At 40.9% G+C, this 24855-nt stretch overlaps 1 long non-coding RNA gene across 1 annotated transcript in view; it reads left to right on the top strand.

The window, feature by feature from the left end:
- Nucleotides 1-1370: 1370 nt before the first annotated feature.
- LOC132427971 (uncharacterized) overlaps nucleotides 1371-24855 on the top strand; it is a 31642-nt gene continuing 8157 nt past the window's right edge. Inside the window, exons 1-2 of the long non-coding RNA XR_009520044.1 lie at nucleotides 1371-1394; nucleotides 10732-10826. This is a non-coding gene — a long non-coding RNA (uncharacterized lncRNA). The remainder of the gene's footprint in view (nucleotides 1395-10731; nucleotides 10827-24855) is intronic.

The raw sequence follows: 24855 nt of genomic DNA on the forward strand, positions 1-24855 counted from the left end.
CTGTTCTTCCATCTTTATATTATTTAATATTTATCACCTAAATGATATCTCTCTGCCTTGACTGTATTTTGTGAAGAGGTAGCATTTTCAGTTCATGCAAGGCATTCACCAGGCTTTAGGTATAAAACTCTTGAATCAATTCCATCATGGCTGTAGTTTTTCCATACCACTGAGAAATTCTCCAACACTAGCTGGGTGTCCTACAATTCAGCTCAATTCTGACACTATCTGCCTGGAGATAGCACCAGATGCCACAGGTTAAGGACTCAGTCCTGCAAGACTTCCCCCCCACCTGCCCCTCTTCATTTGCCAGTCGCAAGCTCAAGTTGTCAGCTGTGCTTCTGACTCACTAGCTATAGATTGGAGCTTCCAATGACTCCCTCCTTGGGTTTGACTAATTTACTAGTGCAGCTCACAGAACTCAGAGAAATATTCTACTTATTAGATCATCAGCTTATTATAAAAAGATATAACTCAGGAACAGCAAAATGGAAGAGATGCATAGGACAAGGTATAGGGAGGGCTTGGAGATTCTATTCCCTTTCTGAGCGCACCACTTTCCCTGAATCTCCATATTTCACCAACATAGATGCTCTCCAAATCCTGTCCTTTTTGATTTTTCTGGAGGCTTCATTACATGGGCAAGATTAGGTTAGCTTTGGCCATCAGTGATTGATTCAACTTCCAGCTTCTCCCCACTCCACTCCTCAGAGGTCAGTGGGTGGGACTGAAAGTTCCAACCCTCAAATCATGTGGTTGGCTCTCTTGGCAACCAGCCCCCATCCTTAGGTACTGTCCAAAAGTTACCTCATAACATAACAATTTGTTGCTCTCATCACCTAGGATATTCCAAGAGTTTAAGCAGCTGAGTCAAAAATGAGGACAAAGGCCAAATATGTACTTTTTATTATAAATCACGACATCACAAGGCATTTACATAAAATACAAATGCAGCATGTTATCCTGTTTTGACCCTTGTTTTTCCCTAAGAATTTACTCACATTTCCAGATAAGCTTTTGCCTGCAAAATGGATGGTTCAGGTATTGCGTTTCTGCTATGAGGCTGGAGCGAGGGAAGAGAGTTCCCATGGAGGTCTGAGAGCTAAAGGAGTGAGCCAGGTGCATGGAGAATCATCAAGCATCCAACACCACAGTCCACTTTCAAACACCAAGTCTATTGGGATATAGGCAGGATCTGCATCAAAATGATGAGACCAAGTGTTTATTGACTGAAAAAAATGCACAACCTAAAAGTTGAAACTTATGCTTTATTCAGCAGATATTCTGAGGACTTCAAGCCCAGGACACAGCATCTCTGATAACGCTGAGAAACTGTTCCAAAGAGACAAGCAGAGGAGCCAGGATATATAGAAGTTTTTGCCGCAAAAGACCAGGTAGGTGGAACATCAAAATATTACTGTTAATCAAAGAAAACCAGACATCTCAAGTTAATGAATTTAACGCCTTTCTATGTATGGGAAGATGCAAAGTCTGGGCTCGTTTTGATCCCTAATTTTTTTTCTGAGTTGCAAAGTACACTGTTTTATTTTTATTTTTTAAGGAGCTCTACCTTTTGCTTTCGGACAAAGAATCTCAGAAGAGTCTTAAACATGTGTGGGTCCGTAGCAGCAAATTTCAAACCTTTGGGCCTGCCATTTAAAAAAAATACAAATTAATCTTTCATATGAGAATACACTAAAATTAAATATGGAGGTTTAACTTGCATTAAGGGTTGGAAAGCAGTTTGACAACGTTGTGGTTTTCTTTATCTTGACCTGAATGTATATTTCTATTGTGAAAATTGACATTTGTTCCTGGAGAGTCCCAGAGAACTGAGGGAAAAACACTTATTCCAGGACACCTAATATAGAGTCATTCACCCATTGTGTACTCAGCACATGTGTTATTGAAGGCTCCTTCCCCTGTTCAATTAAACACATCTAATCCATGCCTTATAACAATTGGGCTTCAGCCATACTTTGTCAACCAGCTCCCTGGAGAGCCCTCGATATGGAAACAGTGTGGCTCACGTTGACCTGACTGAAGGTAGGCTTGACAGCTGAACCCTCCTTGATGTAGGGAAGCTGAGCTTCAGGCCTCAGGGTTTGCCCGACCATCAAAGCCCAGATTTACTGCTTAGCTGAAAAGATACTGCCTGCCTTCCGTGATGAGGGACAATTCTTGCGTTATATCTTTTCCTCAGTTCCGTCTTTTGGATTGCCCTAGATGCCACCAGAAATGCGCTTGCTCATGGTCTCCACAGCCTTCCAGGTCTAGCTCAGTTCCTGTCTCCTCCAGAGTCTCCCATAATTACTCAATCCCACTTTGACCTCTTAGCTGCAGTGTCCTGTCAGCAGCTAATTTTCATGTATTGTTATTTTATGTCTTGTCATTTCATCTAGGCTGGCTTCCCCTGGGACGTGCACGCTGCCTTACACTGTGGTTATGTACCACAGTCCTCAGGATACAGCAAATGACAATCAAAGTCTTATAACTTTAGAAACTATTGGAAATACATTTTTGGCCTCTCACCTTCCGAGATGGCCCACACTCCGTCTATGGGAGTGTGTTTCTCCCAGGGTCACTCTCACTCTCTGAGACAGACAGCATTCTGTCTATGGAATGTGTATCTCTCTAAATAAACCTGCTTTCACTTTACTAAAAAAAAAAAAAAGAAAAAAGAAAAAAAGAAAAAAGAAAATACATTATTTACTCACAGGCCATAAAGCCCAGGGATTCTGTGCCATTGCCACAGCAAATTAACAATTGTAAGAAATATGTCTCACACAAGGAGATTTTTCAATACACCTGCCACTTACTTAGGTGAGTTGAGACTATCCTCGGGGGGGGGGGGTCATCTTTTACAATGGGAAAGAAACAGCAAACAATAGCCTTGCACAGTCATATTCCAGGTCAAGTGGCCTGGAATCTCATCCTGTAGGAATTTGTATTTTCGAAGTTTGTATCTTCCTTGAATAATAGCAATCACTTAAGATATTTAAAAATAAGTTTCAAATTAAAATTTAGACTTGAGGCTAGTTCCATGTATATTCTTTTAAAAATTGTTTAAAATTGAGTTGCAATTTACATACAGTAAATTTCACTGAGGCCGTCATGTAACCACCACCACAACCAAGATACAGAGCACTTCCATCACCACCCCACCAAATTCACCCAACCTTTCACAGTTAACTCCTTCCCCAATGCCCAGGTATCGGGTAAGACCTGGTCAGTTTTCTGTCCCTAGAGTTTTGCTTTTTCCAGAATGTTCTAAATGGAATCACGCAGTGTGGAGCCTTTTGCGTCTTCTTTCAGTTAGCACAATGCATCTGAGGTTCACCCATGTGGTTGTGTGTATCAGCAGTTTTTTCTTTTTTATTGCTGGGCATGCATATTCTTTTATAGATTATTGGAATCTTGGTTTTACAAGGAGTTGGAGGATCTGAGGTCACTGTTGACAACCTGTGTACAACCGTGACCGATGCCTCCCTTGGTTCACACTGTCTGTACTATCTGCAGCCACTGTGATCTTCCATGCCAGGACTCAAGTTAGAGAAATATGTGAAGGGACCAGCTGACCCTTCTTGGGAAGGCCGAGGTGCCGGAGGAGGTAAAGTGTTGTCTGGTGACATTTGGGATTTACATTTGGGGGTTGAGAGAGGTGAGCAGAGGCCACTGCACTGAGCATTAATCCCTCCTTGTATGCCTGTGAGATGGGAATAGTATTTTTTAACTTGCATTACTGTAGTTTGATTACACATCCCGTCAAACGTACATATATAAAAACAAAAAGATAATTATGGAGAAGGAAGTTGACAGGACAATAAGAGATCTTTTTGTGTTCCCAATATACTCACCACACATCAAAGTTTGCAAGTATCTTGTCTAGGTCAGAGGTAGAAATTTTCTTAAGACCATGTCACAGGATGTACATACTTGGAAAATCCCAAATCTATTTCCAAGACGGTTTTTAATCATTTGGAACCACAGTTTCCCAGAATTCCACCCCTTCTCTGCTCCGCCTCTGAGGCTGCCACCTGCTCTCAGCTGGGTGTTTAGAATGGCCTCCTATCCTGTCTCTGTGCCTCTGCCCTGGCCCCTCCATTGATTCTAACCCAGCAGCTATAGTGGTCCCCAACGAACAAAGCAAATCTCTCATTCCTCGGCTCAAACCATGCAATGATTGCCATTTCCCTTGGAGGACAAGCCATTGTCCTTTCTTCCATGCAGGGTCCCACCCAGTTTGACCTCACCCCCTTCCACCCTCACTCCACTCACTCTGGGGCAGACACACTGACTCTGTGATGTTCCAGGACATTATTCCCTCACCTCCTTCAATCTTTGCTTAAACCCCTTCTCAATGGTGTCCACTCTGTCCTCCCCATCTGGAAATTTAACTGTTGCTCACCCCCATTTCAGGAGCTCTAGATCACTTTTACTGTATTTTTTCCCTGCTTGCTGAGAGCTATAAACACTTACGATAATGCATAGATTCTTGATATAGCTGCAAGACTTAAGATGAATCACATTTCTAAACTGTTAATCATAATTCTGATTCTTTGGTTCAGTTTGAAGCCAGACACTGTGATAGATGCTGGGGGTGAGTGCTTTACTAGGAACGCGGGCAAGGAGGTAAAGGAAGCTCTGCAAACAAAGCAGAAGACAACTGGGGAAAGGTCAGGGGCAAATTCAGAAGAAGCGGTCTCTCAATTCTAGCAGAAGGATGAGCAAAAATTTGCAGATCAGACAAGGGGAGGGTATTGTTTCACGTAGATAAGAGTAGATGTGGAAGAGGCACAGAGCTGTGGAACCACACTGGTGCTAAAACACAGAAGTGAAATATCGTTTGAGAGGTGAGTGTAGGTGTGGTGGCATCGTGGTGGCAGGAGACAAGTTTGGACCACTGGGCGGGGCCAGATCATAAGGGGTCTTTACACCCTACTAAGGAGTCTCGTCTTGATCATACAAGGTCACTAATGCAACTTAATTTAGAAAGTCTGCTAACTTGCTCCATTTTAGGGATTTATCTTAGCTTGACAATGACATCTTTGATTAAGAAATGTTTAATTTTCTTTACTTAGTCTAAATCCAAAAAATCATGCACATAAGAAGTTGAGAGTCTAGAGAATAGGGTGGCAGTGCACGCTTTCAGCTGCCTAGGAAAGAATGTTTTGTATATAAACATTCTTGTGTAAATCTATGCACAGGTCAAATGAAAAGCTATTTTGCAGTGTCACACTATCTTTAGATATATGACAAGAAACTCATAATTTAGCATATTTAAGAGATTTCTCCACAAGAAATAACCATACTGAGATAATTGGGTTTTCAGTACCCCCTTTCTTAAATTGCAGAGATTCCTTTAGCCATTTTAACAAATCAAGACTCTCAGGAGAAAACAAAGCGAAAAAATCAATCTGTACAATCTTTCTCTTTACATTTCTGCTCCCCAGGATATAAAATTTAATTTCCTCCTCCCCACCGCCCCTGTTTTTGCAGTTTATTTCTTCAGTGATCTTCAGATGCCTTTGGCCCGGAGTTCAGTGTTTCAGTGGCTCATTTAGGTCACTGAAAATGAGTTCTCCTCTGGCCTGATTATGACGGAAAGCAAAATTATCTTTCCCAATGATTCTATTGATCCAGAAAACACTCTGGGAGTCATAAAAGATGTCAGTGCAGATTTGCCTGCTGTTTACATTGAAGGTAACACAGTCATGAATATCCGAAGAGACACAGAATAAACTATTTTGTTAACTATTGGGTTTAAATGTTTTCCTACAAGTGCAGTAATCAAGTGACACGAGGTCGTATTTTTTCAGGAATCTTGTTACTTAGTAAAATGAGCTGTTTTTTCTAGACAGGTTTGACTGGGAGGTAGATGATGTGATTTGCCAGTGATCACTGATCAATGATGTGTCCACTTAGTTCTTAGTGCAATAAATTCATGGGGGATATAAGGATCCATTGACTGAAAATTCCCTTTTGCTTGTTGGAAATTACTGAAGTGTGCTTTAAAATAATCTAAATAATCCATTTTTAGTACTTGATGAGATGTTCAAGTTTTATACCCTTGCAAAATCAAAACCTGCTGCTTAGTATGTTAATGTATTATTTGCAAAGCTAATACCATAATTTCAAGCCCAAAGACTCCCCGAACCCTTGCAAATCAATCAAAGAAAAGTCAGGCATTCAATATGCATGAGGGAGGTTCCCATATATCTGTAGGTCACTGCCAAGACAGATAAGACACAAGGCCTGATGAACAGTGTTCTAGTTCTGACTTCATCAACAATTGTCTTTACAAGTCAATTAAACTACCTGAGCCTCAATTTTTCTTTTCTTTTTTTTTTAATCTGTAAAATAAAGAAATAAACATATCTTATTTAGTTAAAATAAAGGATCTTAAACTTCTCTAAAACTATATATCATCCTTTTGCTCTTATTCTTGGTAGGTGATAACCTTCTGCTTGTAACTTTCAAGGAATAAACTCAAGCCTGGGAACTTAAATTGTATCACACTTCTGAGTTGAAGAATGAGATTAATTAAAAATGTTAATCTCTAAATTGACAAGTTTAGGTATTTTCCTATAGCTTTCATTTATTTGTACCACTTGGTGATTAATAATGAACAATAACTGTTTTTAATAAGTATCAGACAATTAAATGAGAATTCCTAGGAACTGACCTGGCATAGTTATTTTTAAAGGCTCCCCAGATACATTAATATGCAGCCACTGGTATAAACACTTACCATATAGGTATTCTGATCTTTCCTCTTCACATCTTAAGTGAAGCCCACTGTGCAAATATGCATCCAGACCAAAATAATGATTGAGCTGAACTAACTCATGCATGAGACAAAAATCTGTGAGTATCTGCAAAAGTGGCTAGCTAAAAGTGAGATCTTTGAGACAGAAAACTCAATTGCACATGCAATCTGCCCTCCATTTTCTCAACAAAAAACAAAACCACTGAAAGGATAAAGTTAGAGCAAGTGGAAGGGCAGTGGTTTTATTTTATTTTATCTTTTTAAAAATTTATTTATTATTTATTTTTGGCTGCGTTGGGTGTTTGTGCGCGGGCTTCCTCTAGTTGTGGCGAGAGAGGGCTACTCTTTATTGCAGTTCACAGGCTTCTCATTGCAGTGGCTTCTCCTGTTGTGGAGCACGGGCTTTAGACACGCGGGCTTCAGTAGTTGTTGCTTGCAGGCTCTAGAGCGCAGGCTCAGTGGTTGCAGTGCACGGGCTTAGTTGCTTCGAGGCATGTGGGATCTTCCCAGACCAGGGCTTGAACTGTGTCTCCTACATTGACGGGTGAATTCTTAACCACTGAGCCACCAGGGAAGTCCCAGGACAGTGGTTTTAGATTTAGGTTGTGCGTGTGTATGTTTTATATTTTAAAGAGATTTCATCAGGTTCTTTTTCTGTGATGTTTAGAAGTATTAACCATCCCAACACATAAGAAGTTAATTATGTAGAGACTCAGGTGCATGGCCTAACTACGTAATTCTTGGTTGCCATAGAAACAGGCAGACTATAGATTTTGCTTGCCTATCACAGGTTCCTGGTATGTGTGGGGCTCTGCCCACAGAGGTAACTTAAGCAAGGTCTTCTCCACTTCTGCAGATGTACCATCCCTGTTTCTATGTCTCTATTTTTCACTTTATTGACAGGCCAGATAACAGGACTACTTACAAACCTATCTAGTTTATTATATGCCAATATGTATTCTGAGAAAAAAAAATCATGGACAGTGAAAGAGAAGGTTGTAACTTTACATAAGCCAATTGACTTTTTGGACCTTGGTTTTATTATTTCTCAAATGTAAGGATGGAATTAAATATTTTATAAAGTATGTTGAAGTCTAGATCCTAGGAATCTTCAAACATCGTATAAGAACAAGATTTTATAAAGGTTATGATTAAGTCACCTTGAGAGTTTTAAATTGCATTGTTTCTGAGAACTGGAAACTTAAAAAATGCTAAATGTCTCTGACTGCCAGTTTTTGTCTCACCCTTTTTGCAAATTGATTCATGGAGAAGTTTGGTAAAATAAATGAGCATAGTTGGAATCTAATTTTTAAAAAAGCTATGTAAGCTTCTAAACTAAGGAAAATGTTGGAAAACTCAGGATACATAGGATACTGAGTTTTTTAGTATGTATAAGATATATTTTTAGCCTGATATCAACTGGTTCTTTGACATACACAGATTCTTGGTTCAGCTCACAGAACCTCTGTCTACTAAACCTTAGATAAAAGGGATCCTCCCCTAGCTAGGCTCCCAAGGCAGGCACTGCTTCTGCATCTCTTAAAGTATTCACCAAATTCTCCAGGTTAAGAGCCTTTTGCCCACTGCTGGATTCCAAAGAACCTGAAGGTTGTATTGCTTGATGTTTCTCTTAGAGAGCCTTTGAACATTAAGAGGTGCTTAAGCAAGATTTGTTGAATGAACACATTTATTCTAAATAGTATTTAGGGAAAGCTGGAGGTTACAAAGGAGTGCTTAATCTCAACCCACGGTAGTAAATAGAGGTCACGGATAATGTTCCACAGCTCATCAGTGTTCTTCAGTGGACGACGTGAAAGATGGTACCTTTAGGGGTTGGTCAAACCTCTAATTTAGTAGATTAAATAGTTCCCACTTTCAGGTCAGAGAGAGGAAGCCTTTCTTCAGTTAAATATCCCAGGAAATTACTTCTGCACACACATCACTGTTAAACCACTGTTAGTTAAGCTTTTTCCCGCTTCGCGGCTTTGTTCCTTCGGTCTGGAGTTCTCCTCCTCCAGATCTTTCAGGCTGGCTTCAGGGCAGACACCACTTTGTGTTCAGATCAAATATCACTTTTTTTGTTTGTTTTTGTTTTTGCGGTACGCGGGCCTCTCACTGTTGTGGCCTCTCCCGTTGCGGAGCACAGGCTCCGGACGCGCAGGCCCAGCGGCCATGGCTCACGGGCGCCGCCGCTCCGCGGCATGTGGGATCTTCCCGGACCGGGGCACGAACCCGCGTCCCCCGCATCGGTAGGCGGACTCTCAACCACTGCGCCACCAGGGAAGCCCCAAATATCACTTTTTAAGAGATGCTCACCACCCTAGGTAAAGCAGTTCCAGTGCCCGGCCCAGTACGGGCACGTGGTAAGTGCTTTTTAACATATCGTTTAATTAATGCACACAGCCAAGGGTGGGACAAGGAGAAGGCTTCCACACCCTGGATGCCAAAGGCAAGCCGAAAACCATTTTCGCAAGGGTTTGGGTGCTGGAGCTCCATCTGTCCTCGTCGTCATGCGCTCTCCTCTTCCTGCTTCTTCTCCACTCACTCGGCTACGCTTTCCCTTGCTTTTCTATCTGCTCTGTGGAGAGCTGGGTGCGCAATTTGCTTGGCCCAGCGCTAAGTGAAAATGTTGGGCTCCTGATTCGAAAATCAAGAAAACAGCGTTTCGCTTTCTCCGGTGGTCTTTCTCCACCAGTCATGGCGTTTTTTATTTGCTATTTAAAATGATCCCTCCGCACTGGAATACTTGCGGCGAGGGGAGTGCGAACCTCGCAGGAGCCGGGGCTTGTGCCTAAACCCACCACGTTGGTGTCCAAGTTCAGGTCCTCCGGGGGCAAGGTCCCCGCGGAGCAAGGGCAGCGGGAGAGGGACCCAGCACCTGTGTCCAGGAAGCGGGCCTCACCTGAGAGGAGGCTCCAGCCCTTGTGGATGCTCCCAGCAAACTTCACACAGATGCGATTACGAAGCGTTTCAGGACGGCTACTGCAGCCGTAGTCTTCCACTCTATGGGTTTGTTTATCCAACCATTTACTGCTTCCAGTTTTTGCTGTTGCAAACAAACCTGCTATGAACATTCATGTAATAGTCTTTGTATAGATGCATACTTTCATTTGTCTTGGGAAAATACCTAAGAAGGGGGATAGCTGGATCATATGGTAGATACAGGTTTAACTTTTTAAGAACTTGCCAAACCGTTTTCCAACACGGTTGAACGATTGTCTCACCAGCAGTGAAGGAGTGTTCAGGTTGCTCCATATCTCTGCCAACACTGGATATGGTCAGTCTATTTTGGAAGTAGTGATATGTCTCATTTGTGTGTAGTAGTGTCTCATTGAGGTTCTAATTTGGATATCCATCATGACTGGTGATGCCAAGCATATTTTAATGTGTCCATTTGCCGGCCATTTATCTTCTTTAGTAAATATCTGTTCAAATCTTGTACCCATTTGTTTTATTGGGTTTGTTTTCTACTTAGAGTTTATTAGAGTGTTTAATATATTCTGCGTTCAAGTCCTTTTTCAGGTAGAAGACTTGCAAATATTTTCTCCCAGACTGTGGCTTATGCTTTTATTTTATTAACAGTGTCTTTCAAAAAGCACTTGTTATTTTGATGAAGTCCAGTTTTTTTTTTTTTTTGCGGTACGCAGGCCTCTCACCGTTGTGGCCTCTCCCATTGTGGAGCACAGGCTCCGGACGCACAGGCTCAGCAGCCATGGCTCACGGGCCCAGCCGCTCCGTGGCATGTGGGATCTTCCCGGACCGGGGCACGAACCCGTGTCCCCTGCCTCGGCAGGTGGACTCTCAACCACTGCGCCACCAGGGAAGCCCCTGAAGTCCAGTTTTTTTTCTTCTATGGATTGTGATTTTGATCATATCTAAGAAATCTTTGCTTAACCCTACATCCTAAAGATTGTCTCCTATGTTTCTTCCAGAAGTTTTATAATGTTAGGTTTTGCATTTAGGTCTGAGATCCATTTTGAATTGAGTTTCGTATACGGTGTAAGACATGGATTGAAGTTCTACACAGGAACTGAAGAGCCCTGGAAATAGTAACTATGTGAGTAAAAAGACTTTTTTATCATTTAAATATTTTGTTTAAAGCAAAGACAATAACAGTATAGTATGGTGTTTAAAATATAAGTAGAAAACATTTGGTGATAACAATAGTGTACAGACTGGGAGGAGAGAAATGAAAGTATGTTTTCTTAAAGTTCTTACAGGATACCTGAATGTTACTTTCAGGCAGAGTGTGATAAGGTAGAGAGGACACTCTGAACCTAGAGAAGCCACTAGACAATACAGAGAGTGATAGTTAATATGCCAGCAAGAGATCCAAAAGCAGGCAGAAAAAACAGAACAAAGAACAGATGGAACAAATGGAAAACAGATAAGTTGTAGCTTTAAACGCAACTACATCAGGAATCACATTAAATATAAGCAACGATGTCTTTTATAACCTGATCTTGAATATCTGTCATCAACAGGAGACACGTGGGAATGTGGGAAGAGATGGTCTGTTGGAGTCGGTAGAAGTTTTCTTTTGATTCTTTAAGTTTTCTCAGTAAAGTTGGATGTGAGAAAACCAACTTTTAGCTGAGAAAACCTTGTCTAATTTAGGTTGTTACCCTCAAGTTGAGCATTACCCTTAAGCATTCATCATCCATGAATTTATTTTTATTTTCTTAATTTGATCCTGAACAGGTGAGGCATAGAAAAGAAATTCCAGATAGACATTAAACTGATTCTAATTAAACAGACAAATGGGGAGCTAAAACTTGTTTTCGATTGCCTTAAATCTAAAAGGCAAAAAATATTGTAATAATTAACACAGCTAGGAATCTGCACCCAGTGCATCTCCTTCATTCGTCTAGAATGCTTACTGGGAATTAATATTAATAATTAATATTAATAGGTTTCCATCGAGACTTTTGCAGCTGCAAACACCATGACATCACAGCAGCGATGCCCCCCCAGCAACTTCAAGGCTTGTGTGTGTCTGTCCACGTCCAGTGTATCTTTTCCAACCAACCCAACAGCAAATACTTCTTGAGCTCCAATCATGAAAGCAGCACAGTGCTAGACACTCTTAATATTCCCCTAGCTCAAGATCAAGGGCTGTTCAATTAATTGCTGCAGCTTTTCTTCTAACAGAAAATCTCTCGTAAATTAAGAAGAAAATGATACCTATACACTGGAGAACTCTGTTTCAATTGCTTTATGTATAATCATGCCAAACCAACAGCGCTTTAAAAAGGCCCACAGACACCATGGAAATATCCCCTAAGTGCAAGAACATAAGTATTTTTTCTGTAGCTCTCCCTTGACAAGTCCTAACACAGCACTCTTAAAGAATGAAAGACAGCCTGGAATCAGAACGCTGAGGAAGGGTGTACAGTTAGTGAGCAAACCACCACCTTGAGCTGATTCTTGTCAGTTGTGATGGACCAAATTTGGTTTCCATTTGGTGTCTTTGGTTTACACCTGAGAAGACCTCAGTGCCTTTGGAGTGAAAGTAATTTAACATATAATTTAGCTACATGAATATTTGCAGTTTGCAAATGGAAAGGAGACACTCCAGTGTGGGAGATGAAGTTTGCTTCTTAAGACGAAAGTTCTCTTAATTATGGTCCTATAATTTAGGAAAGAAACAAAAATAGAGATGTCTCCTGACTTCTCTATTAATCTGAAAACTGCTCCATCTACCACCTTTTTTTTTTTTAACATCTTTATTGGAGTATAATTGCTTTACAATGGTGTGTTAGTTTCTGCTTTATAACAAGGTGAATCAGTTATGCATATACATATGTTCCCATATCTCTTCTCTCTTGATATAAATGAAGAGGACATGATTCAGTTATCCTAAAAACTACATAGTTAAGTCCACTGTGTACTAAAACTAAGACCATAAATATCTTCTATTTTAGGCAGTGATTGTGTCTCTCTATCTGTGTGTTGTGTGTATGTATGATTTTTTTTAAAGGAACATCAGCAAGACATATTTAATAAATTAATGTTTGCTTCTCGAGTGCCACATGTGGCTGTGATAGTAAATTTGCTGCTACCCATGGAGGTTGTGAAAGGAAGGGGCCCAGTGACCAAGGAGAGTTGGGTAAGACATTAAGAATCTGTGCAGAGACTTCCCTCTTGGCTCAGTGTTTAAGAAGCCGCCTGCCAATGCAGGGGACACGGGTTCGATCCCTGGTCCTGGAAGATCCCATGTGCCACTGAACAACTAAGCCTGCGCTCCACAGCTACTGAGCCTGCACTCTAGAGCCCGTAAGCCACAACTACTGAGCCCGTGCACCATAACTACTGAGCCTGAGTGCCTAGAGCCTGCACTCCACAACAAGAGAAGCCACTGCAATGAGAAGCCTGTGCACCGCAACGAAGAGTAGTCCCCGCTCGCCGCAGCTAGAGAAAGCCCGTGCGCAGCAACGAAGACCCAACGCGGCCAAAAAAAAAAAAAAAGAATCTGTGCAGCCTCTCAGTTTCTACCCTGTTAAAGTGACCCAGATTCTGCTTAATTATGGTCACGAGATGGTCCAGCAAGGTCAACTGTCCCGGGATGAATGACTGAGAAGCTGGCAGCGGGGCTGTTGGTTCAGTTCTCTCCTACGGGAAAGATGTCATGGCTTCGGCCTGGCGATTTCCTTAGCTGGATGAGAGGCTGCACAGAGGGAGGAGGAGGAGTGAATGATCCTGTGATCCTTTCTCTGGAAAAACAGTTGTGGAGTAAAAAAAGCACCTAGCCAGACCTTCTCTTAAAATGGCCCATGACTACAATAGCTGTCTCTCCTATGTGTAGAGAAAGCAGTCAACCAATGTTCCTTGAAGCTCAGTGGAAGTGTTGCCTAACATCTTAGACAACTACACATGGTTTCTGAAGGGTGTGCAAATTTCCAGTGGTGTGACAGTGATAGCTAACATTTATTGTGCTTACTATATGCCAGGCTGTGTTCTGGGCCTCATATGTTTTCACCAGTTTAGTCTTGTTTTGTTTTGTTTTGTTTTGTTTTGTTTGCGGTACACGGGCCTCTTACTGTTGTGGCCTCTCCCGTTGTGGAGCACAGGCTCTGGACGCGCAGGCTCAGCGGCCATGGCTCACGGGCCCAGCCGCTCCATGGCATGTGAGATCTTCCCGGACCGGGGCACGAACCCATGTCCCCTGCATCGGCAGGTAGACTCTCAACCACTGCGCCACCAGGGAAGCCCCCAGTTTAGTCTTTACATACAACCATCCTAGGAGGTAAGTATTACAACTACCTTTTTACAGATGTGGAACTGAGGCCCAGAGAGGTTAAATAGCTTGCCTGGGATCACACAGCTGCTAAGGGGCAAAGCCAGGATTTGAATACAGGATCATAGGATACACAAGACAGATGGTGCTCATGTAAGGAATATAGCTGACGGTAATGTAGGCTGCGTTTTACACATTTGGGACTCCACTTCAGGCATTACAGATTTTTTTTGTTGTATTTTCAGTTTTCCTAGTGTTTTAATGAGTACTATTACCTTGACTCCATGGTTAATATTAATAAGGCTAACAAAAATATTTTACTGAAATAAAATTAATAGGCTTTATTTGATTATTAAATTATAATATATGGTAATTTTAAGAATGTTTTAATGTGAGTAATAACATTATTGCAGATCTTATTTCCTCATTTCTTTGTCTCTCATTTAGCTAGTTTTAATTAGAGTTATCCTACAAGGAATTTTCACAGCATGATTTTTGCACTCTTAAAATATAGAAGTATAGGGACTTCCCTGGTGGTGCAGTGGTTAAGAATCTGCCTGCCAATGCAGGGGACACGGGTTCGATCCCTGGTCCAGGAAGATTCCACATGCTGCGGAGCAACAAAACCCCTGTGCCACAACTACTGAGCCTACTCTTTAGAGCCCGTGAGCCACAACTACTGAGCCTGCGTGCCACAACTACTGAACCCTGTGCGCCTGGAGCCCATGTTCCCCCACAAGGGAAGCCACTGCAATGAGAAGCCCATGCACTGCAATGAAGAGTAGCCCCCATTTGCTGCAACTAGAGAAAGCCTGCGCACAGCAACGAAGACCCAACACAACCAAAAATAAATAAATTTATTTAAAAAAAAAAAATATATATATAGAAGTACATGTACTACCTGTAGTTTGTTCTTCTAACTTTGGCCTTCTTTTTTTTTTTTTTTAACATCTTTATTGGGGTATAATTGCTTTACAATGGTGTGTTAGTTTCTGCTTTATAACAAAGTGAATCAGTTATACATATACATATGTTCCCATATGTCTTCCCTCTTGTGTCTCCCTCCCTCCCACCCTCCCTATCCCACCCCTTCGGGCTGTCACAAAGCACCGAGCCAATATCCCTGTGCCATGCGGCTGCTTCCCACTAGCTATCTACCTTACGTTTGTTAGTGTGTATATGTCCATGACTCTCTCTCGCCCTGTCACAGCTCACCCTTCCCCCTCCCCATATCCTCAAGTCCATTCTCCAGTAGGTCTGCGTCTTTATTCCTGTCTTACCCCTAGGTTCTTCATGACATTTTTTTCCCTTAAATTCCATATATATGTGTTAGCATACGGTATTTGTATTTTTCTTTCTGACTTACTTCACTCTGTATGACAGACTCTAGGTCTATCCACCTCATTACAAATAGCTCAATTTCATTTCTTTTTATGGCTGAGTAATATTCCATTGTATATATGTGCCACATCTTCTTTATCCATTCATCCGATGATGGGCACTTAGGTTGTTTCCATCTCCAGGCTACTGTAAATAGAGCTGCAATGAACATTTTGGTACATGACTCTTTTTGAATTATGGTTTTCTCAGGGTATATGCCCAGTAGTGGGATTGCTGGGTCATATGGTAGTTCTATTTGTAGTCTTTTAAGGAACCTCCATATAGTTCTCCATAGTGGCTGAACCAATTCACATTCCCACCAGCAGAGCAAGAGTGTTCCCTTTTCTCCACACCCTCTCCAGCATTTATTGTTTCTAGATTTTTTGATGATGGCCATTCTGACTGGTGTGAGATGATATCTCATTGTAGTTTTGATGTTCATTTCTCTAATGATTAGTGATGTTGAGCATTCTTTCATGTGCTTGGTGGCAGTCTGTATATCTTCTTTGGAGAAATGTCTATTGAGGTCTTCTGCCCATTTTTGGATTGGGTTGTTTGTTTTTTTTGTTATTGAGCTGCATGAGCTGCTTGTAAATTTTGGAGATTAATCCTTTGTCAGTTGCTTCATTTGCAAATATTTTCCCCCATTCTAAGGGTTGTCTTTTGGTCTTATTTATGGTTTCCTTTGCTGTGCAAAAGCTTTGAAGTTTCATTAGGTCCCATTTGTTTATTTTTTTTTTATTTCCATAACTCTAGGAGGGGGGTCAGAAAGGATCTTGCTGTGATTTATGTCATAGAGTGTAAATTTATTTGTGTAAATTTTATTTGTGGTGAGGATGATTAGGGGAAAAAGGCAGATATAACTACAATATCACACCTCAGTAAAAAAAGGACTAATCTTCTGGGAGAGAATGGATACATGTATGTGTATGGCTGAGTTGCTTTGCTGTGCATCTGAAACTATCACAACATTGTTAATCGGATATACTCCAACATAAAATAAAAAGTTAAATAAAAAAGGACTAATCTCTCCCTTTAAACATCAGAATGTAAGTTCATTGAAGTAAAGTCATAGGGATGAATTTGAATATCACCTAATTAGTAGCAAACATAAATTATTCACAAGATTCTGTTTTGTGTTATTAATCACAAAGCATGTTCCTTGTACAAATTATTTTTTATACTATTGTAGATAACATCTTCTGAAATATCATTTTTAAGTTGCGTGTTGCGGGAACTTAGACTATAATTAATATTTGTAAACCGTTTTTCATATCCAGCAAATGTGCTAAATTCTCCTACCAAAAGCTTTGGGTTTTCTATGCACACAATCATGTCATCTGTTAATCATGACCATCTCTCGTTTTCTAATTCCTATGCCCCAGGAGTGGAATTAAAGATTCCCCTTGGTACTTTTTCAGGTTCTGAAGAGGCAACAATGTTCCTGCATCTGTGGGAGCTTACATTCTAGTTGATGAAATAAGAGAAACACACGAGAAAGTATCAGATGGGGCCTAACAGAAAACCGGGGAGACTGCTGTAGTAGAGAGTGGTTACCTCCGATTGGGCCTCAGGGAAGACTGGCCAGAGGAGGTGACTTCGAGTAGCAATCTACTATACAGCAACTGTGGACCATGCTGAGTTCAGGAGGAAGGACATTCACGGCAGAGCACAGCCTGGGCAAAGGATCTAAATATTGGTAATCAATTCTGAGTGTTCAGTGGACAGAACGAAGTACTGTGGCTGGAGTGTGGCTGGCAAGGGGCAAGTGGGATATGGTGAGGTCAGAGAGCTCGCCGGCCAGGGTGAGGAACTGGTTTTTACTCGTGATGTTGTTGGAGGACAAATTGGATGTTTTTCTACAAAGAAGTGACACAATCTGATTTATAGTAAACAACTGAATAGGTAAATAAACAAGATACTTTCAGACCATGACACAAACTCTTTAACAAATAAATAAACAAGATACTTACAGAAGAGGATGACACAAACCTTTTAACGAGTAAATATGTAAATGAACAAGATGCCTTTGGAGTATCACCCACTGCCAGTCCATTAATAGACTACTCCCATAACATCTTGGGTGAGTCTTTCTCTCCCTCTTTTTTTTTTTTTTTTTACTTTATTGAAGTATAGTTGATTTACAATGTTGTCTTAATTTCTTCTATACAGAAAAGTGACTCAACTATCCATCTTGTTGTTTATCCATCCTATGCATAATAGTTTGCCTCTGCTAAACCCAAACTCACATTCCTTCCCTCCCCTAACCCCCCTTCCCCTTGGCAACCACAAGTCTGTTCTCTATATCTGTGAGTCTGTTTTTGTTTCATAGATATGTTGATTTGTATCATATTTTAGATTCCACATATAAGTGATATCATATGGTGTTTGTCTTGCTCTTTCTGAGTTACTTCGCTTAGTATGATAATCTCTAGGTCCATCCATGTTGCTGCGAATGGCATTATTTCATTCTTTTTGATGGCTAATAATCCGTTGTATCAATATATATGTACTACATCTTCTTTATCCATTCATCTGTCAATGGACATTTAGGTTGTTTCCATGTCTTGGCTGTTGTAAATTGTGCTGCTATGAACAGAGGAGTGCATGTATCTTTTCAAATTATAGTTTTGTCTCAGTATCTTTTCAAATTATAGTTTTGTCTCAGTATCTTTTCAAATTATAGTTTTGTCTCAGTATATGCTCAGGAGTGGGATTGCTGGATCATAAGGCAACTCTATTTTTAGGTTTTTTTTCTTTCTCTGCCTCTTCCCCCCCCCCCCCCACACACTTAGCTTCCTTTCTCAGATCTCTGCTTTGTTTACAGATGTAACTTCTCAACACAGGGTGCCATCCTTCTGTCTTTCCTCCTATAGGACGACATTCTGTGCAAGATATATACTTTTAAAATAAGGACTCTTGCCATGACTCTCACTCATCAGATATTTATGATACCTATGAGACTTTCATTTGTTTATCTATTTTACTGTGGAAAAATTTTCATTTCTCTTGCTTTACTAGCTACATTGTATTTAGCTAATAAAAGCAGGTGGAAAAGAGAGGAGGATGGGTGGGGTCATGGTAGGGAAGGTTGAGTATTCCAGGAGAGCAAAGAGCTTAGTTTGAAGGCTTGGTTTGGTACATTTAGAGAAGGGGAAAGGCAGGGAGCTGGATGGGCAAGGAAACTGGCCTAAGAAGAGATTGGAGAGGCAAGCAGGCACCAGAGCATAAGGGACCTAGCAGGTCATGGAAAGGGTTTGGATTTTGTTTCAAGAGAAAATGGATTTGTTGAGAGGGTAGGTGTACAAAAGACCACATATTCTTATTTGTGGAGAAGAAAATGAAGCAGTGTATTTCATCAAAGGAGAAATATGTAGCCCCAAATTTTCATCTAGAAAAAAAAAACTTGTTTTCTATCCTGGTATTTAATCAGTTGGTCTCCAATTAATTACCTTACTCTAGATTCATTATTTAAAGGAGAGTGGTGTTAAAACTTCAACTCAGGGTTTGCTATGCCATTCTGCCAGCCAAAGAACACGCTGGGAAAAAAAGTTGTGAGTAAACTCAGGAAGAAACTGGAGGCCATTAAGACATATGCAGAGCTGCAACCCGGAAAGATGCTATGGGTGGAAAGAGGCTGGCAACCCAAACCCAAATTCCTAAGCAGGCACAGCCAGTATCCCACGGGTCTGAGGGAAGAGTCTCTGAAGTTTACAATTCAGTGCTGCACGGGAATGGGGTGGGTCGATTGAGCCTCAGCCAGGGTGAGCGAAACGAAGCAGCAGCCAGCCCCTTAGGACAGCATTGTCCAATGTAAATATAACACAAGGCACAGGTGTAATTAAAACTTTTCTAACAGCCACATCAAAAAGTAAAAAGAAGAAACAGGGGAAATTAAATTTAGTAATGTATTTAATTTAACCCACTGTATCCAAAATAGAATCATCTCAACATACCATCAATACAGTAAGATATTTTACACTGTTTTTCCTTTGAAGTCTTCCAAATCCAGCATATTTATTTCAATTTGCACTAGCCATGTTTCAAGTGCTCAATAGCTGTGATATGGCCTGAAGAGCTAGGGGCTGTGTTGGGTTTTCCCCATCACATTGTGGTTTGCAACAGAGGTAGCGAGTCAGAAAAAAAAAAAAAAGCCACTTCTAGACTATGTTCATCAGACAAATCTCCAGATCATGCCTATTGTGGAGCTGTCGGCTACTTCAGCCATTAAACATCCCAGATAGGATGCAGATTGGACCTTGTTCTAGAAGCTTCGGTCTGGTGTCAGTCAAGTTGAGGGCAAATATGAAAGGACGACATCAAACCAACCATCCCAGAGTCTTACTAGACTTCTAATCAAAATTCATGCCACTAATTTGATTACATTGAAAAAGGTAAGCTTCAGGGCTTCCCTGGTGGCACAGTCGTTGAGAATCTGCCTGCCAGTGCAAGGAACACGGGTTCGAGCCCTGGTCTGGGAGGATCCCACATGCCGCGGAGCAACTAGGCCCGTGAGCCACAACTACTGAGCCTGCGCTCTGGAGCCTGTGCTCCACAACAAGAGAGGCCGCGATAGTGAGAGGCCCGCGCACCGCAATGAAGAGTGGCCCCCGCTTGCCACAACTAGAGAAAGCCCTCACACAGAAACGAAGACCCAACACAGCAAAAATAAATAAAATAAATTAATGAAAAATGTAAGCTTCAATGAGAAAACTCATATATTTATAATAATTTATTCCCATCATAATGAGCACTCTCAATTTGTTTTTGTAGTATCTAACCTTTGCAAACTGCCTTTGAATTGAGTTCATCTGTATCACAAGAGAGCCGCACTATCACGAGCTGGGGAAAGGTCATTAGTAATACCTGCCAAATGCGCGTTATCTCTTGCCTTAGCTTTCTTTTTTCTTCGTTTTCCTGTTTTAGTTATTTATAAGAATTTGCAAACCTTTAGATTAAGTATTCAAAGACTTTAATTCCCTTCAGGGGTCAAACAGTAGGACAAAAAACCTTGAATATGGGCCAGACATTTAGAGAAAATAGAGTTCCTGGTGTACCTGTCCACCCCACATCTCTCAACAGGCCACCTCTAATCTGATATATTCAGGACAACAGCCAAGCCCTCAAGTTATTGTAATAAATCTCATTTTAAAATTCATTTACAAGCAAATATTTCAAATTCCCTTGTGGGAAATCACTAGAATTCTAATTGCACTTTGCTTCTTTCTCCTGAGCAAGTGTAAGAGAGGACAAACCTGACTCCATATTGGATCTATTCCTTTAGCTCTAACCCTTGTGCTCTGCTGCCTGTGCTCAGTCATTCGGGCTCTGTACCTTTTGTAAGAGAATGTTGCCTATAGGCTGAAATATACACGTTAGCCCATTCTCAAGGCTCTAACCTTTAAAGGTATAACACTTTTCCATTCATATAGAGATAAAAATTTGCAGAAGGGAGAGTAACATTTGTCTTGTTGGAAGTTTATAGAAACATTGTGACCAGACCTACCTGGACAGCTACAAGAACAAAGGATTCCAGGACCAAGAAGTCTGCAACGACCAGCCACACCCCCTCCCCTTTTAGTAAAAAAGAAGCCTGAATTCTAAATCAGGTAAGATGGTTCTTTGGGACACTAGTCCACCATCTTCTTGGTCTGCTGGCTTTCCAAATAAAGTCACTATTCCTTGCCCCAACAACTTGTCTCTCAATTTATTGGCTTGTCATGCAGCCAGCAGTAAGAGCTTGGACTTGGTAACACAAGGAAACCAAAGAACTCAATGTAGCAATTCTTTTGTGGACAAGGTTTATGCCAAAGCTCAGCTATTCCTTGGAGATGCTCATCTGAATTCAGCATTCCTTACCAACTGGAAGTGAAACAAACATGCAAATACTCTTCACAGTACTAATATCACATTAATCCTAAAAGTAATACCTTTCTGTGCTGGGAGGGCTTGACATCTGGATGTATATTTTAGGAGGTATAGATTCAGTGCCAAGAGAACATGTCTGAAACTTCTAGCATAAGCACTATTCTTCCCTTTAATTAAAATAGTAGCTAATGCTTATAGAAGGCTTACTGTGTGCCAAGCCCTGTTCTAAGCCCTTTTGTATATATTAAGTCTAATTTTCAAACAACTCTATGAGGTAGTGTGGAAAAAACAAGAAAAAAAAATATATATATCGGTCTCTGCCCCAAATTCCTGGCACAGAGCTTCTAAAACCCTTGTAATTTCCTAAGTAATAAGAGCACTAGGAGAATCTTTTGTTCTAATGAGGCAACTCTGTGCGAGCTCCTAGATGACTCCTGGATGGGGACCAGTCACCAGAAAGACCAAACCATGAATGGAAGCTTGGACTTTTCAGCCCCCTTCCCTCCCACTTCTCTAGGGAGGGGATAGGGGCTAGAAATAGACTTAATAATTGATGATGCCGGGCCTCCCCGGTGGCGCAGTGGTTGAGAATCTGCCTGCCAGTGCAGGGGACACGGGTTCGATCCCTTGTCCAGGAAGATCCCACATGTCGCAGAGCAGCTAAGCCCGTGAGCCACAACTACTGAGCCTGCGCTCTAGAGCCCATGAGCCACAACTACTGAGCCTGTGTGCCACAACTACTGAAGCCTGTGCACCTAGAGCCTGTGCTCTGCAACAAGAGAAGCCACCACAATGAGAAGCCCACACACCGCAATGAAGAGTAGCCCCGGCTCGCCACAACTACAGAAAGCCCGTGCAGCAGTGAAGACCCAATGCAGCCAGAAACAATAAATATAAAATAAATAAATTAAAAAATATATAATTGATGATGTGTACAGGAGGAAGCCTCCACAGTTGAAAAATATATCTATATTCTGAGAGGGTAATGAACCCCAGCTCCAGAGGGACAGAAGCTCCTATGCTCAGTGCCCTCCCAGACCTCACCCTATGTATCTCTTCATCTGACTGTTCATCTGTATCCTTTATCATATCCTTTCATAAATTGGTAAATGTGTTTTCCTGAGTTCTGTGAGCTGCTTTAGCAAATAATTGAATACAAGGGGCAGGGAATCATGGGAACCTCTGATTTGTAGCCAAGTTCAACAGAAGTTGTGGGTAACCTGGGGACTTACTATTTATGATTGGCATCTGAAGTAGGGTGGGAGCAATCTTGTGGCACTGAGCCCTTAACCTGTGGGATCTGACACTATCTACAGGTAGCTGGTCCAGAACTGAATTAAAGTGCAGGTCACCCAGCTGGTGTCACAGAATTGCTTGGTGTGGGAAACAAAAACCCCACACATCTGGTGACCAGAAGTGTCAGAATTATTTTGAGTGTGATAGTAGTATGAGAAAGAAGGAGGAACACAAGAGGAAAGACTGTTTTTCAAACACAGATAGATGTTATTATTTTCATTGTTCTGATAAATAAAGTATGAAATGTGTCCAACTGTTAAATCCAAGAGGCACACACGTGGTTGTGTCTACATATTTTAATTATTTCATAATCAAGTAAAATTAAAAGTTTTTTAAAAGCTCAAAATGATATAAAATGCCTAGCACAAACCCTGGGCATTCAGAAATCATTCCCCATCCCTTCTATACCCCCCAGACCTCCACAGCACCTTCCACGAAACCTCAGGCTTATTCCATCCCCCATCTGTCACCACCTGTCCTGATCATTATTTTTTTGCCGTTTCAAAAATTTTTTAATTGAAATACAGTTCATTTACAATGTTCTGTTAGTTTCAGATATACAGCAAAATGATTCAGTTATACATGCATACATACATATATTCTTTTGTTACATTCTCTTCCATTATAGGTTATTACAAGATATTGACTATAGTTCCCTGTGCTATACTATTTCTGCCTGGACCAGACATGCCCCTTATTGCTAAATGGTCAAGCATTGGCTGGAATTAGCAATCACTAGGGTGCTGTGGTCTTTCCAGTATCTGTACCTTAAGTTCTTGAGGGTATTGCCTTGGGGCATCCGATGAAAGCCCAAATGCTATTACTTAAAAATCAGATGAGCACAGCCATGTTCATGACAGCATTATTCACAATAACCAAAGAATGAAAACAACCCCTGTGTTCATTGACAGATGAATGATAAACAAAACATGGTACATACAAACAATGGAATATTATTCAGCCTTAAGAAAGAAGGAAATTCTGACCCATGCTACAATATGGATGAAACCTGAGGCCATTAAGCTGAGTGAAACAAGCTGTTCACAAAAGGACAAACATTGCATGATTCCACTTATATGAGGTCCCCAGAGTAGTCAGATTCATAGAGACAGAAAGTAGATGGTGTTTGCTGGGGGCTGGGAGGAGGAAATCGGTAGTTATTGTTTAATGGATACAGAGTTTCAGTTTTGCAAAATGAAGTGTGCTAGAGATGGAATGTGGTTTCCCAACAATGTGAATATACTTAATGCCACTGAACTGCACACATAAAAATGGTCAAGATGATAAATTTTATGTTATGTGTATCTTGCCACAATTAAAAAGAAAAAACAATCAGATGAGCAAGCGAGCTGAAACCCAGAGATGGTTGCTACAAAAACCAGTTCTAATGTATTTCTTGGCTTATTTTTCTTGGCTTTGTTTCTTGTTATTATTCATGCTCACATTTGTGGTATTAATTAAAAAAAATTTTTGTCATTAAAGGTAATTTCATCCATAATCCCACAGGCATCCCTAAAGCTCACCAGTTTTAAATTTTTCTGTGGGTTGTGGGTTTCTTTCGGTACGTTTTAATCTTTTGTTTAACATTGAAATATGATAGTTTGCATTCTGTTTCCAAAACAAGTTCTCCATATATTAATTTACAATGTTGACTTATGCTTTATAGTCTTAGTATTAATTTTTAGGGGCCTGAGGACATTTTATTGAACTAATATGCCATCCTTTGTTGATCTATTTATTTCTGGAGGAATAGTTTTAGTTGTTTCTTGTTTTTTTGTTGTTGGTTTTGTTTTTTTTGCGGTATGCAGGCCTCTCACTGCTGTGGCCTCTCCCGTTGCGGAGCACAGGCTCTGGACGTGCAGGCTCAGCGGCCATGGCTCACGGGCCCAGCCGCTCCGTGGCATGTGGGATCTTCCCGGACCGGGGCACAAACCCGCGTTCCCTGCATCGGCAGGCGGACTCTCAACTACTGCGCCACCAGGGAAGCCCTGTTTCTTGTTTTATTTGCTTTGTAATTCCCAATCATGACCATTATCATTTTATATGTTTTCATTAAATTTAAAAAATGGAATGGGCTTTATAACTTATAGGTTATTCATTTTTGACCTCATTTGAACAGAATCAAGGTGGTCATGCTCCTCCGTTTATGACATATCATAAGTCTATGCGTGGATATTTAAATTCTTAAAATTTGATTTCTTCTTTCATTTATGATACCCAGTCTCACTTGTCCTTCCTCTTCTCATGTATTTAACGTACACACTTCCATCATTTTATTTACATGTATACATAGTAGGTTTCATGT

This window comes from Delphinus delphis, chromosome 7 (assembly GCF_949987515.2).
Source record: "Delphinus delphis chromosome 7, mDelDel1.2, whole genome shotgun sequence".
In the NCBI taxonomy this organism is placed as follows: Eukaryota; Metazoa; Chordata; class Mammalia; order Artiodactyla; family Delphinidae; genus Delphinus; species Delphinus delphis.